Source organism: Petromyzon marinus, chromosome 37, assembly GCF_048934315.1.
Source record: "Petromyzon marinus isolate PM22_M1 ecotype Great Lakes invasive population chromosome 37, UKy_Petmar_22M1.pri1.0, whole genome shotgun sequence".
NCBI classification, from domain to species: domain Eukaryota; kingdom Metazoa; phylum Chordata; class Hyperoartia; order Petromyzontiformes; family Petromyzontidae; genus Petromyzon; species Petromyzon marinus.
In genome coordinates this window covers 11,137,355-11,153,822 of record NC_133703.1, presented here as the reverse complement: position 1 = coordinate 11,153,822, position 16,468 = coordinate 11,137,355, and the positions used below count along the sequence as shown (strand labels likewise).

Genomic DNA, 16,468 nt, shown 5'->3' with positions numbered 1-16,468 from the left:
AATCACCCTATCACACACTCCTCCACTCGTTTACTCAAACACTCACCCATTTACTCACCCACCCGCTCACCACCATCCAGGTCACCTCACTCTTCTTTTCAGATTTATCAGTTTGCACTGCTCCACTCTGGAATCCACACCCGGTCTTCCTGTTTTCCCAAACTCTTGCAACAATAAACTTGATCAATTTAAGGAACGCGTTTCTTTGATCTTAATTATCTAATTACTTATTATTACTGGCCGTTTGGCGTTTTGTATTGTGTGGGGTTTGCATCGCTGTCAACCCCTCATCAGTGCCTACCTTATTACAGAACAATTCAGACCTTGTTGGTCACCCCGTGCCCCTTATAATTCCCATGACAAGGGAGAAACACAAATAAACTTAACAAAAATGTTGCCCGTATTGAAACGGCCGTGTGCCGTATGGACCTGACAACTCACTTTCCCCCAACAGATTACGGGTAAACCGTGTGGGTTGGCGGCTATGGGTTTTGTTGTGTTTGCGAGTCCAAGTTATAGGACTGCACCCTGGGTTGTGCGTGGTTCTCATTGGTGGGAGATTCCCTTCGCTGTGTTGCACGCCAGTGGCTGGGGGCTGCCTGGGGCCAGTGACGTGTGAGCCGGTCCCAATGTGCACCGGCAAACATTTACCGCCAGGTGGCCCCAGTGTTTATTGCCCGTCTCCACGTGGATACCTGAAACCCATGTCAATCCACTGCTGGATGAGTCCCGCAATGAAGATACAATCAGTACATCCACTTTGCTTTTGGACTCCACCTGTTCCATTGGCGGCCGAATGCGAATCTAAATGTGCATACGTTAGAGACTGGTTAATGCGCATAGAAATCAAACCAATTGACCTACGACATTTGCCCCATCAACTTTTGTAGAATTTTAGATGTGCATTACAGCTACTTTAGCCGGATGGTTGTGGTGGCTATGTATGCCTGTAAACCACCACTACGTGGAGGTGAGGGTTGGTGGATCACAAAAATGTTGCGACAACTCCCACCCCTTGGTCGTCAAGGAGGTAGAGAAGGCGGTGTCGAATAATGTGGACTCCGCCTGTTCCATCTGTAGATTTGTGATAGAGCATTTGCTTGGATTTCTCCAGGTGCTCCGATTTCCTCCCACATGTAAACACTCATTAATCTTGATTTCAAGCTTTCGTGACTGCAGGAATCCTTACTCTTTGGTTCTTTCGGTAAAGTCACGTAGGTAGAAAAAATAATAATGGATCACGACGTTTCGATCGCCACACAAGCAATCTCACTGAGTCTCAAGACTCTTGTTCAGGAGGGGCCTGACAACTTTTCGCAGGAGTAATTTGGATGTTTGGCTAGTACCAGTTACATTGTATGTTGTTGTTGTTTTGCCATGGGAGTAAACCCATACAGAGAAAGGGACCAGAATGAGGAAAGCGAAGCCAGGCAGTCCTTCAGAAGATGTCATGCACGGGCGTGCCCACTGCACCACCCTGCCGCCCAAACAAATGTAATTTAAATAATGTACAATACTGGCAAATAAACCCTATTAGTATCAACCAAATGTCTGGACAATCTGGCATGTGTATAGCTGCATCGGTGTTTCTAAAAGTCGTGTTCAAATTGCCTGCTATTATTAATATTATAAAGAACAGGTTTCCAACCTCTGGTTTCATTTGACTTACCGGTTGTCCTCATTATGTGTGTCACAGGTAATATGGCAAGGAAAATATTATGCAGCACGAGTTTCAGGATTAGCGCAATTATGATGACACACGTGACCCTCTCTACACAAGAAACAGCTGAGAGTCAATGCTGTGGTGTTGTGCGATTGGTGCAAGCGATCCATCATTGTGTTTTGATGTTGAGCTGTTAAAATTGCACTGTTGTGAGGTGAGGTCAAGGCCGATGACTGCTTCCAGCGGTGTCAAGATCAGCATTTTGAAGAGGCTCGCGGAGGACGATACTGGGCACTAGGGTGCAGTCTCCCTCCATGAACAACAGAGGGCAGAGGAGCGACGCTCACAACAATTATTGGCGGAGCGCCGGGCGTATAAAACACAAAGTTGGAAGAAAGTTTATCTCGGGGAGTTAACCCACAACACCTGGGTCTGTCCCGCGTGTTCACACGATAACGCGTTGTCACTACAACGCGTTTTCTTTACTTTAGGGAACGCTTCTCGCACAACGCGGAACGCGCTCCGTCACAACGCGCTTTCTGAGCCACAGTGTGTCTCTTAGTTCTTGCAAGCTAAGCTGGAGTCAGTCTCTCTCATTAAGGCCACATGGCCACACTGTGTCTCTTAGTTCTTGCAAGCTAAGCTGGAGTGAGTCTCTCTCATTAAGGCCACATGGCCACACTGTGTCTCTTAGTTCTTGCAAGCTAAGCTGGATTCAGTCTCTCTCATTAAGGCCACATGGCCACACTGTGTCTCTTAGTTCTTGCAAGCTAAGCTGGAGTCAGTCTCTCTCATTAAGGCCGCATGGCCACACTATGTCTCTTAGTTCTTGCAAGCTAAGCTGGAGTCATTCTCTTTTCGACATATGTCCCACCAAATTCTGTAATAATAATGTTCCAGTTTCTCTATATGTTTTTAAATTTAGCTTTAAATAAATCTACATTTAAAAATACACAAATCTGGCTGCCTCCTGATGACGCTGGTTGTAATTACTGGCAAAACGTCGTACTCAGATTGTTAATGTTGTGGCTTTGCTCTCTAACACACAACCGGTGTGCTGTACTAGTAACGAATTGGCATGTTCTGTTTAAGTGACAAACCTTACTAATTGGCTGTTTCGGGTGGTGGTGGGTTTACCGACATTTTTATATTTACGTGATCTTACCTAAAAAACCTGTTTTATGTAAAAATACATTTATTTTCCTCCTTTCTTTTTGGACAGTTTCAAATCTCTAACGTCTTTCAAATTGTTCTGATGTACAGTGCTACATTTCAAATTACTGTCATGTTTGCAACGGGTTGTTTAAAATATATTTAAATGGTGTAGATTCATGTTTAAACTCGCTTCGAATCTGCATTCATCATTTTCTTCTTAAGCAGTCCGTAACCACAATTGGTGCATCGATGCATGACCCATTTGATTATTGTTTGTTGGTCTTAATTTATCAATTAAAATGTTGAGTGTGCCAAATCCTAAAGAGTGGCGTTTGAGTCGACCTTATTTATTTTATATTCACATCTGAAACGCCTGTGCACATTAATGTAATCCAGTTACACACTCTCCTACTTGTTCATCAACTCTCTTCGTGGTGTAGATTTGATGGCTTGTATAGCAACCATAAACAAACACAACAAGTCCGGGTGACTCATGATCCATGACTCACGATGCCAGTGGGCCAGGTTTCACTCTCAACTCTCTACCTGTGTGGCATGAATAAAACGCACCTGTAAATTTGACCTGAAATGATTGCACAACAATTGCCCCGCCTTCATGCGATGTTTATCCTCCACTGTTTATCTGGCTTTGACCTGAATTATATAAAAGTGCGGCTCTGCAACTGCTGTAGAGTCACATTGGTATAAACACATTTTACAATATGAACAGCGCATTGAAAACGCGTACTATTTTATGTATTGTTTAACAAGTGTGTTCACAAATCCACACTGAGAAACACGATGATTGGCAGAGGGGAGTAAATTATGTTTTCGATAGTGTATTTAAATAGAGCTACTGTAGGTAAGTAGTTTTCATTTTTAAAGGCATAGTTTAACAAGACAACACTTGCCACCATCCTTCAAACCCATTGGTGAAAAAGACCACAGTTTATGTTTACATTATAATATGTTTACATTATATATAATGTTTACATTATATATAATATAATGTTTATATAATATATAATATAATGTTTACATTATAATACAATGTTTACATTATATATAATATAATGTTTATGCAAGAGCCGGGGACTTATGGGACCCCGGGGTCCCACCATAAGGTTCATATGAATGGTTACCTAATAACTTTTGAAACACGGTAATCACTGTGAAGTGCAGTTTCCAATTCTTATTGTTGACTCAATCTCTCTGGCCTTTCTATGCAATATGAAGAAGGGTCATTGCCCGAAACGTCGCTTATCGGATGTTTTCCCTTTTTCAAGGCCCCAGTCCTACTGATGCATGAATTTGTTTGGTATTTGAAATGATACGAAGGCTCAGCAAGTCATTCCTTGCAGACATAAACAGAAGCGATACGTGCCACCCCAGCCACCCATGTCGCGAATCAATCGATTATCGCGATTGAGGGCTCGTGAATAAATTCTAGATTCAACGCCTTTTTTTAAAACGTGAACACAGCCGGCTCTAGTGACTGGAGTGGGTGGGTGTTGGACAATGTGAAACAATGACACGCAACGTATACAAATCTAAAACATAAATTCTTACGCACGCGATCCGGTGTGCATATCGCGATCTTCAGGATGAATGATCACGTCCAAATCAATGCGTCGTCGTTGCTCCCCTAGCATGCGCTCTGCGTAACCCGCTCGTGTTGTTGTTGTTTGCGGGAGAGTTTAGGACCTTCGTGGCCAAGAGCCGCAGCTCCCGAGGCAAAGGAGTGATGGCACGCTTCAAGGTGCCGGACTTGCTGAAGCATCTCATGGAACGATACGGGCCTCCGGATATTCACGATCTGGGCATCCGTATCACCAGCATACCTCTGGGCATTTCCGTACGTGCCGTGCCTGCATGTACGAGCGTGTGTGTGTGTGTGTACGTGTGTATGCATTGCGTCGCTTGTTGACTGCGAATTGTATTATTATTGGATGCCTCAAGTAGACTCTTTGGTTCTTTCGGTAAAGTCACGTAGGTATAAAATCAAATAAATCACGACGTTTCGGGCGCAACACAAGCGTCCGTCATCAGGTGGGAAAGCCTTGGTGTGCTGCTGAGGCAGACTGTTTTAAATGGTTTGAAATGTGTGTAGCCCATGGGTCATAAAGAAGTGGCCAGTGCTAGTGATGTTAACGTGAGAAATTAGCGTGTAACTGTAAGGTAGGAAAGCGGCTTCCTCCTCGATTTTACGTGACTTTACCGAAAGAACCAAAGAGTGTGGATTCCTGCAGTCGCGAAAGCTTCAAATCTAGATTGCCTCAAGTATGTATTGTTGTTGCCCTTGAGGGGGTTTACTTTCGGAATTAAATGCGTTCTGGAATTGCTGACACACAGCCACAACGTACGTGTCGCTGTGTTCACACCTGAGAGTGACACTGCATCAGCCTTTTACCAATATTCCCCCGCCCCTGCGTTTGCCTTACACGGCCACAATGCTGAGCTATCCTCAGTTCCTCAGGCACACAAGTTTCACACCTGTCTCCCTGTCAAGTGAATGTGGTGTATCCTTTTGTCATGCAGTCTGAGACAGACTTCCAACACGACTTCAGTTTTGGGGGTGCAGTGCTGTGACAAGAGCACTGAAGTAACTGCTCGTGTAAGTACATCATGTTAATATATATCGTATTGAAGGCTGAGGCCTATTTTACTGTACCGCTCCTTACAGAAATTTTCTTTCCCGAGTGGTTGTGCATTTGTCGCTTGTTTCAGAGGTTCGCGATTCGATCCCAGGAGTCGCCCTAGTTAATATTGCGGGTGTATTATCCAAAACTGCATTTCTATATGCTTCACAAATAATGTAAAAAAATATCCCGTGTTGTTATTAATGAATGAGGAGGACATGTGTGCCGGCGTCAGAATCAAAATTTGCAAATCTAAACAAGTACTCAGAAATGACTGGATTGGGTAAAACCACTTGTATATATGTTGAACTTCTTTCGCACTGTACGTAGCCAACTGTGCTAATCGGAGGTGTGGAGGGCAACAAACTGAACACAAAAAGCAGTTCTAAAGAAATTGTTTTCAATATAGATTTAAAAGTGCATAGCTGCAATGGCTTCCTAATATCGGAAGGAAGAGCATTCCAGTTGGCCGCAGAAGCCCATCTGAAAGCGAGTGATGCGGTAACTGTCTTTGTTCGATGGCTTGCCAAAAGCCACTGCTGCTAGGATGATCCACCAATCCCATCTCTCGATTGCAATCGTGCATTAGCAGCACACCTTGCATTAGCTGTTGAACCACTCGTCCATCACGTGTTCCATCATCGCAACTACAGCACTGCCCTGCACCTGTGGCCGCCACAGTTGCTAACATTGTGTTGTTTGTTTAGGTGATCGGCAAGGCCCAGAAAGGCGAGCGGGAGGCGATGGACCGTGGGCTGGCTCGCATCGAGTGTGACATCAAGCAGGAGGTGGAGGGCCGGCCACACAAGGTCAAGAAATACCTGTTGGAGTCGTTCCCCTTGCCAGGGACGAGCGCCGATCTTCGCCGACAGTTCACAACACAGCCGGCGACCGAGATGGTGCTGCAGGTCTTCCAGAACGCCGAGGACATCTTTGTGAATAAGCTGAAGAAGGTGGGGGCCATGGCGTCTGGACTTAATGCAACAAAATTACCGTGCGAGAAAGTTCATGCATTTGCTTACATTTGTCAAAGATTTTCCATAATACATTTGTCCTCGGAATTATTTAATGAGTGATAATCGCCATACGTTTCAAGTCTGTGGATACTTCCACCATTATCAAAAAACTTTCTCTACCACTGCATTAACTCTCCTCTATAATATTTAGGGCCATCGCTTTCACAAAATTCAGTCACACGTTGAGACAAAAGTAAGGGGGGGCATTGAAATTGGTCGGACATCTATGCATGTGTCACCCTCTATTTGTCCCAACAGAGTGATATGGCTGCATGTGGTTTGGGTCCTTTATTGTTTCCACCAACAGTGTGTGCAGGACTTCCTGGGGCAGGTGAAAGGGGACACGCTGGCCCGGAAGCTGTTTCAGTTGGCCCTGTGCTGTGGCTCCCTCGAGACTCCTCGCGACCTCGTGGTCAAGGAGAAACCGGCCGCGTTTCTCGGCAACATCAGCACTCCCGACACCAGACCGCCGCTTCTTCCGGGGAGTAAGGAGACAAATTTTCACATACAGTAGACTCTCGATTATCCGCGCTAATTACGGGGAAGATGGCTGCCGATGATAAAAAATCTCGGATCATCCAAAGATATCTATTTTCTGTGGATCTCTATGCCACAAACTAACGATCAACCGATCGATGCACGTGGTCGGTGATAAAACTTTCCTGCTCCCGAGCAGAAGACTCGGCCCTCTAAGTGGATAGCAGAGCCACGCCAATCACCATCAATCAAACTCCACCCACTGTTGTAAAGATATGCAACTACTGTACTGTCGAGGTGATCACGTAGATTTCGGATTCATGGGCGCACATATTTGCTCGATATAAGCACGTGACTTGTAACAAACATTTCCAAGAATTACAATGTATAACTATTTTTAGATTATTAATTTGGGCCTAAGGGAAAATCCATGAGTTATTAATAAGTAAAAATCTCATGTGCGTGGTTAATCCGCAAATCAGATAAACCGCACACGGATAATCAAGAGTCTACTGGATTGCACGCGCGCTGAAGTGTCGTAGCTTCTCTAAACACCTTATTTCACATTTCGTCTCGATTATTACTAATGCATTAGTAAGAGTTTGGCATATCACGACGCATCAGTTTGTCAAATTTACATCGAGATGACCCGGGTGGCTGAGAGAGATTATTAGCATTGAGCTGGAAACGCTGAGATCCTGGGTTCGAATCTGGGTAACCACCTTTGATTAAACTTGCTTTGTCAAGTGCAGCCAGTTGATGGTCTCAGCTCGGTCATTAATGACTGTCAAAAAAACCCAAGACATACTAAATAAATGGCTATGCACTTAATTTGACCAAGTCCAATATCGGCTCAACAGAGTGGGTGGGAATGTGCTTCCCTTTACTCTGTGGACCAGAGGTCACTAGAAGCAATGTCAGAGGTAGCTTTGTGATGTTCTCTTCATTCTCCAATAGGACGGGTTCCGCTGCTCCGTGAGAGATCCGAGTGGATACTCCGTCTCATTACACGATATCGAAAGCACAATCTGAATAAAATGTAGTTTCTTGTATTGTACATAGGGGGTCAGACCACGGAGGACCTTCAGAATGCTGAGTGTGATCTTGAAATTAATCCTGGACTGGTTCGGGGGATAGTTGAACAATTCGAATATTGGGGCGATATCGTCTTGCATACGGGTGCGAGAAGTCTGCCAGTGTTTTTTTTAGTCCATCTAGATTTTTGGGTTAGATCATGTAAACATGCACTCAATAATACGCTTTAAAATGCACTATTTATGTGACCTATCCCAAAAATCTCTATTATGGATAATATTGGTCGCGAAGGCCTTCGTGTTAAACTTGTTTTTTGAGTCATCTGGAGAGTGATGATGAAACTCATCGGGAGGCCGTAGATGAGACGTGGGGGGTGGGAGGGCAGAGAGAGAGTTGCAGTTGTTGAGCCTATTGGAGCGAGTTACAGCATCGTTGTCCTCTCCTGCAATGGCATTGCTTGTCTCCTTCGCAGAGGCGGTAGCCGAGCATCTGGTTCGTCTGCTGAGCCACGCAAGTAAGATGGCAGAGCCCCTGGGCCTACCCGCGCTGTCACGCGTGGAGAAGCAGCTTGCCGAGCTTTTGACTCGCGCAACCTCCCCAGCCTGGGCCTCGGCTCCTTCTTGGACATCCTCCATCGCAACGCCCAGGTGCGTACGTGGCGTGCGTGAGCCCACCCGCCTCCAGCTGGTAAGAGGCAGTACAGCAAGTAGGTGTACGACACTGCCCGTGCAAAGTTTGAGTGTACTTATCGCCTCCGAGTGGCGCTCAATGTTAAGTTTGTTTCCAAAATTGTGCGCGGTAATATTAGTTTATTATTACGAACTTAAAACTCATTTGTCGATAACTCAAATACGTTTAAGTGTTATTTAATCACTGCCAATGCAGAGCACAACAAAGTGTCACGTAAGATGCATGGGTTTTCTCTTGTCACTCTTAAAAAATATCTGTGAATTTGGCAAACATCCCAAAGATAGATATTGAAAATCACCGTTAAAATTGAGTGTACAGCGGTGACATTCAGATAAAATATATGATAACACTATATATGCAAAGTGGACGGGTGGCTCAGAGATCAAAGCGGTGCGTTGGCAATAATGAGATTCTGGGCTTGAATCTGGATTTTGACCGCTTGGGTTGAAACCGAGGTCTCAAGTCTTATCAAGTCGATCGTCCGAGCCCCGTCACCAGCGACTGCACAAAATTACAGTCTCATTAACCTTGGGTTTTGCACTTCATTTTCCTAATTCCATCTCTGAGAATAACAATTTCAGCTTGACTCTCGTGCGCCACACAATCTCATAACACAGCTAATGTGAAAGTGTTGGCTCCTATTGTGTACAAGATAAAAGGCCACCCACCGCATTTTATGACACAGGGCCTGCACGGCTATGCGAGATTTACGAATGGATGATTTATTTGTCTCTTGACATTACGCCGATAGCGCATTTGGAAAACTAAAATTGAGAACGAATTTTGTGTTAATTTGCAAACTTAAATCTGTATTATTTAATCAGTTTTCGTGCACTGCATTGTGAGATGCAGCTCCATGCGTATCGTTTAGCTTTAAGCCGGTGTTTGCCTTGTGGTCGCCTCGGTGTCAACCAACTGATGTTGACGGATTTGTTGTGTCTGTGGTAGCTGTTGGAGGAGACTGGGGTTGTGATCTCCGTCCTGGGTGGATCTGGAGCCACAGAGAGGAGCCGGAGAGCGGCAGCCCTCTCCCCGCGAGCGAGGAGTCGAGTAGCGGCTGCTCTCACTCGAGCGAGGAGTCCGGAGCCCGCAGCCCTCTCGAGATCAGCCCTCCCCCGGGGGGGAAGCCGGGGGCCCGCGTCCCCCACAACTGACAACCTGTGTACCAACTGGCTGAGCGAGAGTTTGTGTGTATTTGAGCGTAATCGTGCCAGTGTTTAGCTGTACCAGGGAGTTTGATGCAGCAGAGTGTTTCGGTGTAGCAGGGTGTCCGGATTGTGCCGGCACACTATCCTTCTATCCGTAATGTCGTAGGGTGAGGTCCATTAAAAGTTTACTCGGACCCCAACCTGTCAAAGCGCCTAATCATGGAACGTGGTTCTCAACATCGTCCCTCACCCATGCTACGTACCTTTGAGACGTCCTGCTTTTACAAATGTTGATGAACTGGAGGGCAAAGGTCTGGAGGACCCCACATGGAGTCTGGTTTCTCACACCCGAGCCTCCTGTGACATTTCTGGAGGCTTCTCTGGGATCTTTGTCCCATTTATTGAGTGCGGATTTGGCTTACTTCTGGCTTCGTCCCAAGACGTCATCCAGTTGGGAAATACCCGAAGGTTGTGGGAGTCGCCCCGTGCTTCAGTTTATTTCCAACCCTCGCAATGGCCGGTTGCTCACCAGCCGGAAGTCTTTTGCTGCATACACCACGACCGAGGTGTTGAGAGCAGCTATCTCGTGGCTGGTCGGCAATGGAGATGGTATTATCGATTAGGGGAGCGTGAGTCTGTGGCGTTGGTGGTGCTGCTGTCACGGAGGCGACACGAGTTTAGGAAATTCAGTTTTGTGGGTTTCCTGTAGCGAGCACTGAAAGATCCTCTCTTCCTCTTTCTCCACCCTTTGTCTGTTGTCTCCATGTCCCCGTTCAACTCTTTCTACGCCGCTTTCCTTGAATGTGCAGCCGCCTTTACGGCCTCCCCTCTCCCCTTCTCTCCACCTCCAACCCATCTCCGTCGTAATCTCCTCCCCTTTGTTCAGGCTCTTCCCTTTCTTCCTCAGTCTATGGATGGGGTTATTGTTTATCGGGCTCTTATACAAAAAATGGAGCTTATTTTAGCCTTTGAATAGGATTTTGTTTTCCTTCGGTAGCGTGTTGCGCACATAGGGAAGATCGAGCCACGCCACCGGTTCCCATTATCAAAATCTTTGTCAACTTGTCTCCCTCGGTAGGAATGCCTTTCCTTCTCCAGCAGGCAATTGTTTCTCTCTCTCACCTCCGTTATTTCTTCCGATGCGCTTTCTTAATCTCACTTGCTGTGTCTCGACTCTATCATTCAACAAGGGCAAATTAAAAAATTTGCTTTTTTTTCCTCCACTGCTTTACCACTATACCTCCTGAGTGGGTACTCGGAGTTTCATCTAATGTACTATTTGATGGGTCGCTTCCACACAGCACAAAGGCGGTAGCTATCCGAACGGTAAATTTTTCTTTCAATTTCGATAGATTCTCGAATTATTCTTGGCCAGCAGTAGCTAGTTTTGCACAGAATTTCAACATTAAAATCAACTGAGTGTCCTTGTTGGCACGTGTGCTCTGCTACTGCTGAACACGGGTGCCAACAAATAATACATTATTTAAATGCATGCCTATAAAGGGCACCATACTTCAATAGGGATTACCATTGGTACGGCTATTTTAATACACAATAGACAGGAAGGACAAGATCAAAATGCTCTCATTATGCACATGCATAATGTACGTTGACTCGGTAATCTCCCCCCCCCCCCCCCCCCCACTTTGCGCAAGAGTGTCACAAATCTGGCTGTCGCCTGATGAAGCTAGTTGTAATTACTGGCAAAACGTCGTACTCCGATTATAAATGTTGTGGCTTGGCTCTCCAAAGTACCAGTGACGAATTGGCTTGTTCTGTTTCCGTGACAACCCTTACTAGTTGGCTGTATCGAGTGGTGGCGGGTTTTAACGACACGTTTATATATGTACGCGATCTAACCCAAAAAACACCTCTATGGATGATATTGGGCCCGAAAGCCTACGTGTTAAACCAAAATAAAAAAAAAATATTTACAAAATAACAATAATTTCTAGTTTTCCTCATTCACATCGTGATTCGTATGAAAAGACATGAGATGATTGAGACATGTTAAATCATAAACTATTTATTAATATATATACAGATAGTCCTCGACTGCAATGTCCTTGTCCACGTGCAAACAGCGTTAGGATAGCAGCCTCCTTTAAAAGTCTGAGTAGATTTATATGCTGTAGAAGACAGTTGACGAATCCTCGCTGCTTGATTCCTCCTCGGATCCCTTCAGCAGTGAGTCGTCACCAGTCTTCTCTGCCTGCTCATTCTCCATGTGGCACCGCTGGGGTGGGTGCAATACGCCAGGAGACTCCTTATGCAGTGAGCAGCGAAGCAGGCCCATCTCTGCCTGCTCATCCTCAACGTGGAATTGAGGCGATGGCGGTGAGCTGGGGGCATCGGTGAGGAGGGTGTTATGGAGACGGCCCAGCTCTGCCTGCTGCAGAATCGTCTGTACGACGAAGCGCTCGCGGCACATGCAGGCACGCACATGGGATGGCGTGTCCGGGATGATGTATGCAATGCAGGCCTTCGTGAGTAACACCACGTGCTGCACACGTCCACACACAGGTAAAGGATTTTCAGTTTCAGGATTTGCATGTAAAGGGTGCTTACTAAATATAATATGGCAGCATCTTAAAGTGCTTTACATCTCAGGTCAACTATTCCGGGGACCTGAAGCCTAGGGATATTATATTGTTACGTCGTTTTTCCCAATTAAATTAAGTCATTTGAGTAATTTTTGAACATTTGGCAAATTATACCGAGGCACTTTTTGAATTACTTAATGGGTTTTTTACGTTCACTATGCAGCAGGCAACATTTATGATGTGCAGTTAATGCACCCACAGTATTCACCTGGGCAGCCGCAAATTACCGCAACAATCAGCAAACACTTACACTCGGCCATGTCACCACTACAAAGATTCCCTGTGTAGCCTTTCACAGACTGAGACAAGTGCATCTATGAAGGGTGGCACAGTGCCTGCGGGGGTGGTGTGCACCTTTATCTCGCCAGTGATGATTTTCACACACTTCATCAAGTACTCATTTTAAGTCAGAATCAACTTAAGGGAAGCTCAACACTGGTTCTAATATTTTCCACTGTTGTTGGCTGTGGCCAGAAATAGTACTCCGGTCACACAGGATTGGTAGCGCAGTTCACAAACAACAACGCAGCCACTCCCCTTCCCACAAGTACACATGCTTACCTGTGACAAATTGCATTAACAACATGAATCGTCTGCTGCATGATGAAAGTATTGTATTACCACTATTATTTGTGATCTCAGAAATACTGTGCAATTGTGAGGTGTAATAGCATTACTGGCATTATCTGTAATGACCCATTGACAATGATCACGGTTTGCTCTGCTGACCTTAACAACTGCTCACAGATGAGTCTATACGATGGTGCAGTAGTGTAAGGCTTTGCACACTAGACTTGCAATCCAGAGGTCACGGGTGTGAATTGATCTTTGGTCGTGGGAGTGTAAACAATGGTAAAGTTTTTTTTACATTCCACTGCCTCTATCCACCTAGCAGTGTAAATGGAATACATCCAGTCAATTGGTCGGCTGAGTTTGGTTCTGTCCAGTGTGGGAACTCCCACATCTTCCCAAGACGTCTGACCAGTGTGGAAGAGCAGTTCAAATACATCTTAAGGGTCTCTCTTGAGCTCCCTATAGCAGGAGCGCTTTTGCCATCAGTGACATGAGCAAGTAATTGCAGGGCTGTACCTTTATCTTTCAATGGGTTTATGAATGTGTGTGTGTGTGTGTGCATGTTGATGTGTACCTGCATGGCAATGACGAAGGCCAGCTTTGCCATCAGTACTTGCCAGTACTGCTTGGTGACGGAGTAGGCTTGGGGATGATCCGGTGGGTAGCGATAACCTGGATACCTACACACGTACAACCACAAGCATGCATGGACTATATTGAGCAAAGTGCCTCGAAAGTAGAGTTGGCGCTAAATTGAACAAGTATGGTTGTGCACAAACGGTAAATGCGTTCACAGCCCTTAAAAAAATCCGCTTCTGAAAGAGGGCCTTCCCACAACGTGCAGCTTGTGGGGGCTCTTTTGACAATGGTTCACGCTGGTCCATGCCAGGTTGGTGAAGGCAGGGAGTACAGATAATGGGAGAGCAATATAGCACAACTGTTAATTTTGCTGAAGTACCCACTGCTGACAACCTAGCTCCACAGTCGCCTACTGCACCTGCATTGTGCATGGTGATCATCAATCTAAGCACGAACAAGGCTCAAGCCGGCTTGACTTCCGGAATCTAAGATCAGCTGTATTCGTGGTGATTTGATCATAGTCAAGTAAGGTTATATTAAATATCGATCAATATGGTTATATTGATTATAGTTGTGTATGCCAGCAATTCAAAAACGTTAGAGAAAAGGGTTGGTAGATCGCATCAATTTCTTAACTATCTGTGCTGAGGTGACCAGAAGATGGCTGTAGACCAAGTGGTTTCATGTCTGTGTGAACCTTTAAGCTTCATTTCATTATCATGGGTTCTCCAGGACCTCTTATTGCATCCCACATGCATAAGACCACCTTAAACTGGAATCCCAATGCACGGTCTTCCTGCAAATGGATCTTGAGACTCAATTAAGCAGTCGTGGATCGATAGATAAATAAATAACATTACTCTTTAGCAAGGTAACAATGAGCTAGAATTTATATCAATCTATTATTATATTTCTCTAAGTGGGACTTTGGTTGTGAAGCCATCCCACCCGTACCCACTGCTCCCCCCCTCCAATTCCCCCCCCACCCCCTTTACTGTCCCCACCCACCATGCACACTCTTCCCCCAACCCTACCACAACCCCTTACTACCCAACTAAGCCAAACCCTGTGTCCACGGTAAGGGGCAGGGCATAAACAGAGGTGGGGCCTAGGGGAAGTGTGGGTCTTAAAAGGAAAGTCACGGAGTGAAAAGAGGAAGAAAACGAGCCTAATCAGGAAGGGGCGGAGCCAGGAGGACGCCACACCCAGAAGGATGTCGCATCTACCTGGACAACACACCCAGACATCAGTGCATCACATTCGCAGGGACGGCACCCCCGATAGCTGGGCATGACACTGAATGGCACAAACCTGCAGGTTGTGTGGATTGCCGGATCAAACCAGGCTGGCAGGATGTTGGGATAATTTTGCTCCTTGAAGTCGCTGATCTTGAAAATTGAAAAGCTGTCCTCCGTGTACCCATGCATTGTAGGCGAACCTGTGCCATACTCTGCTGAGTATCCATAATAATACACCAGGCGTGGGATGATGTCCGTTGTGAACGCCAAGATGCATGACTGTGGAATTAGCATACGGAGGCACAGCGATAGCGGTCACTTAGCATGCAATGATTTGACCAAGGCTTCTGAACATCTTACCTTGGCAATTACATTAATTTTCACAAATACAATTTGGGGGGTTGCTGCCAGAGTGAAATGGTTACCATATAAGGACTTGCAATCTGGCAGTCGTCAGTTCAGTCTCCTGACACAACAGTTGAAGCAATGGATCATTTTCTTAAATCTCCCCCACCTCTGTCCAATTAGCAAAATAAATGGGTTCATCACTGTTTTAGCGCAGGTAATTCCACAACTTACAACATGTCTGGTCATCATGGAAGAGTAGGCCAAATACCGTGTAGAGGGGTTCTCTAGAGCTACCTTTAGTTGAGGCCCTTCTGCCAGCAGTGACATGAGCAAGCAATTGCAAGGCTTTACCTTTTGCGATTTTGGGAGAGAGTGGATAGGAGCGGTGGTGCAGTGATTCGTGCACTGCACTTTGAATTCAGCACACATGCAATTGACTTCCAGCTACGACTAACATCAGTGACGAGTGATACCCGAACCGCTCCTGGTCCCCCACTACACCTCTTCTCAAACCTGCCATGACCAGAATGGTGAAGTATGGTAAAAAGAACCCACACGGCTAACATGACATGTTATGTCACTCATAAGATGGGATACTGAGCGAGAAAGCGAGCGGACAATCTGGCGACTTACATTGGTGATTACAGAGAGGGTGGCAATGATACTCAGAATGTCGGCCCAGGCTCCAATTCCTCTTGCTCGCGAAACCACAGGCCTCCTCATCTTTGTTACGAGCTTCCACGCGTCGACCCGCACTTCGATGATGTTGTTCAGCAGTGCGAGCAATGGCGCAAGTGGAAATGATGCCACGAAGAGAGTGACAAACCCGAATTGGATAACTGGGGTATATTTTGAGAATGGGTAGGGGGGCAAGGATAGGATAATGAGTGAAACAGGATATAGACACACACTCTTAATGCTGTTATGTTGTGATTACTTTAAGCAAACAAAACATGTTTTCAATGCATGGAATGTGTTTTAGTCAAAGGAGACCCCAAAATATGATCACATTTTCGTATCATTTGTTCACAAAATTATTGTGTCCATTACATTGGCCACTGAGATGCGACCAGCCACTACCATCTTTAATGCTCAGCTCTGGTTCACCTGGGTTTCTTTTGCACCATTTTCCACCACTAGGTGGCTATAATAACTAGATCACATCCTGTATTGAGGACTCCATTAACCGTACCACACATTTTTAGGCATATGCACTGTGGCTGAAATGCCAACAAATCACAGCAGTTAACCACAGTGGACATTATGCACAAGAGTTTTAAATAAATAGTAAGGGGGAGAAACGT

General features: G+C 45.6%; 1 long non-coding RNA gene across 1 annotated transcript; it reads right to left on the bottom strand.

The window, feature by feature from the left end:
- Positions 1 to 11,833: 11,833 nt before the first annotated feature.
- LOC142930139 (uncharacterized) lies at positions 11,834 to 13,666 on the bottom strand. The gene is made up of 2 exons (XR_012946099.1): positions 13,574 to 13,666; positions 11,834 to 12,326 (listed from the first exon to the last, which is right to left on the bottom strand). It is a non-coding gene; the product is annotated as an uncharacterized LOC142930139 (long non-coding RNA).
- Between the last annotated feature and the right edge of the window lie 2,802 nt (positions 13,667 to 16,468).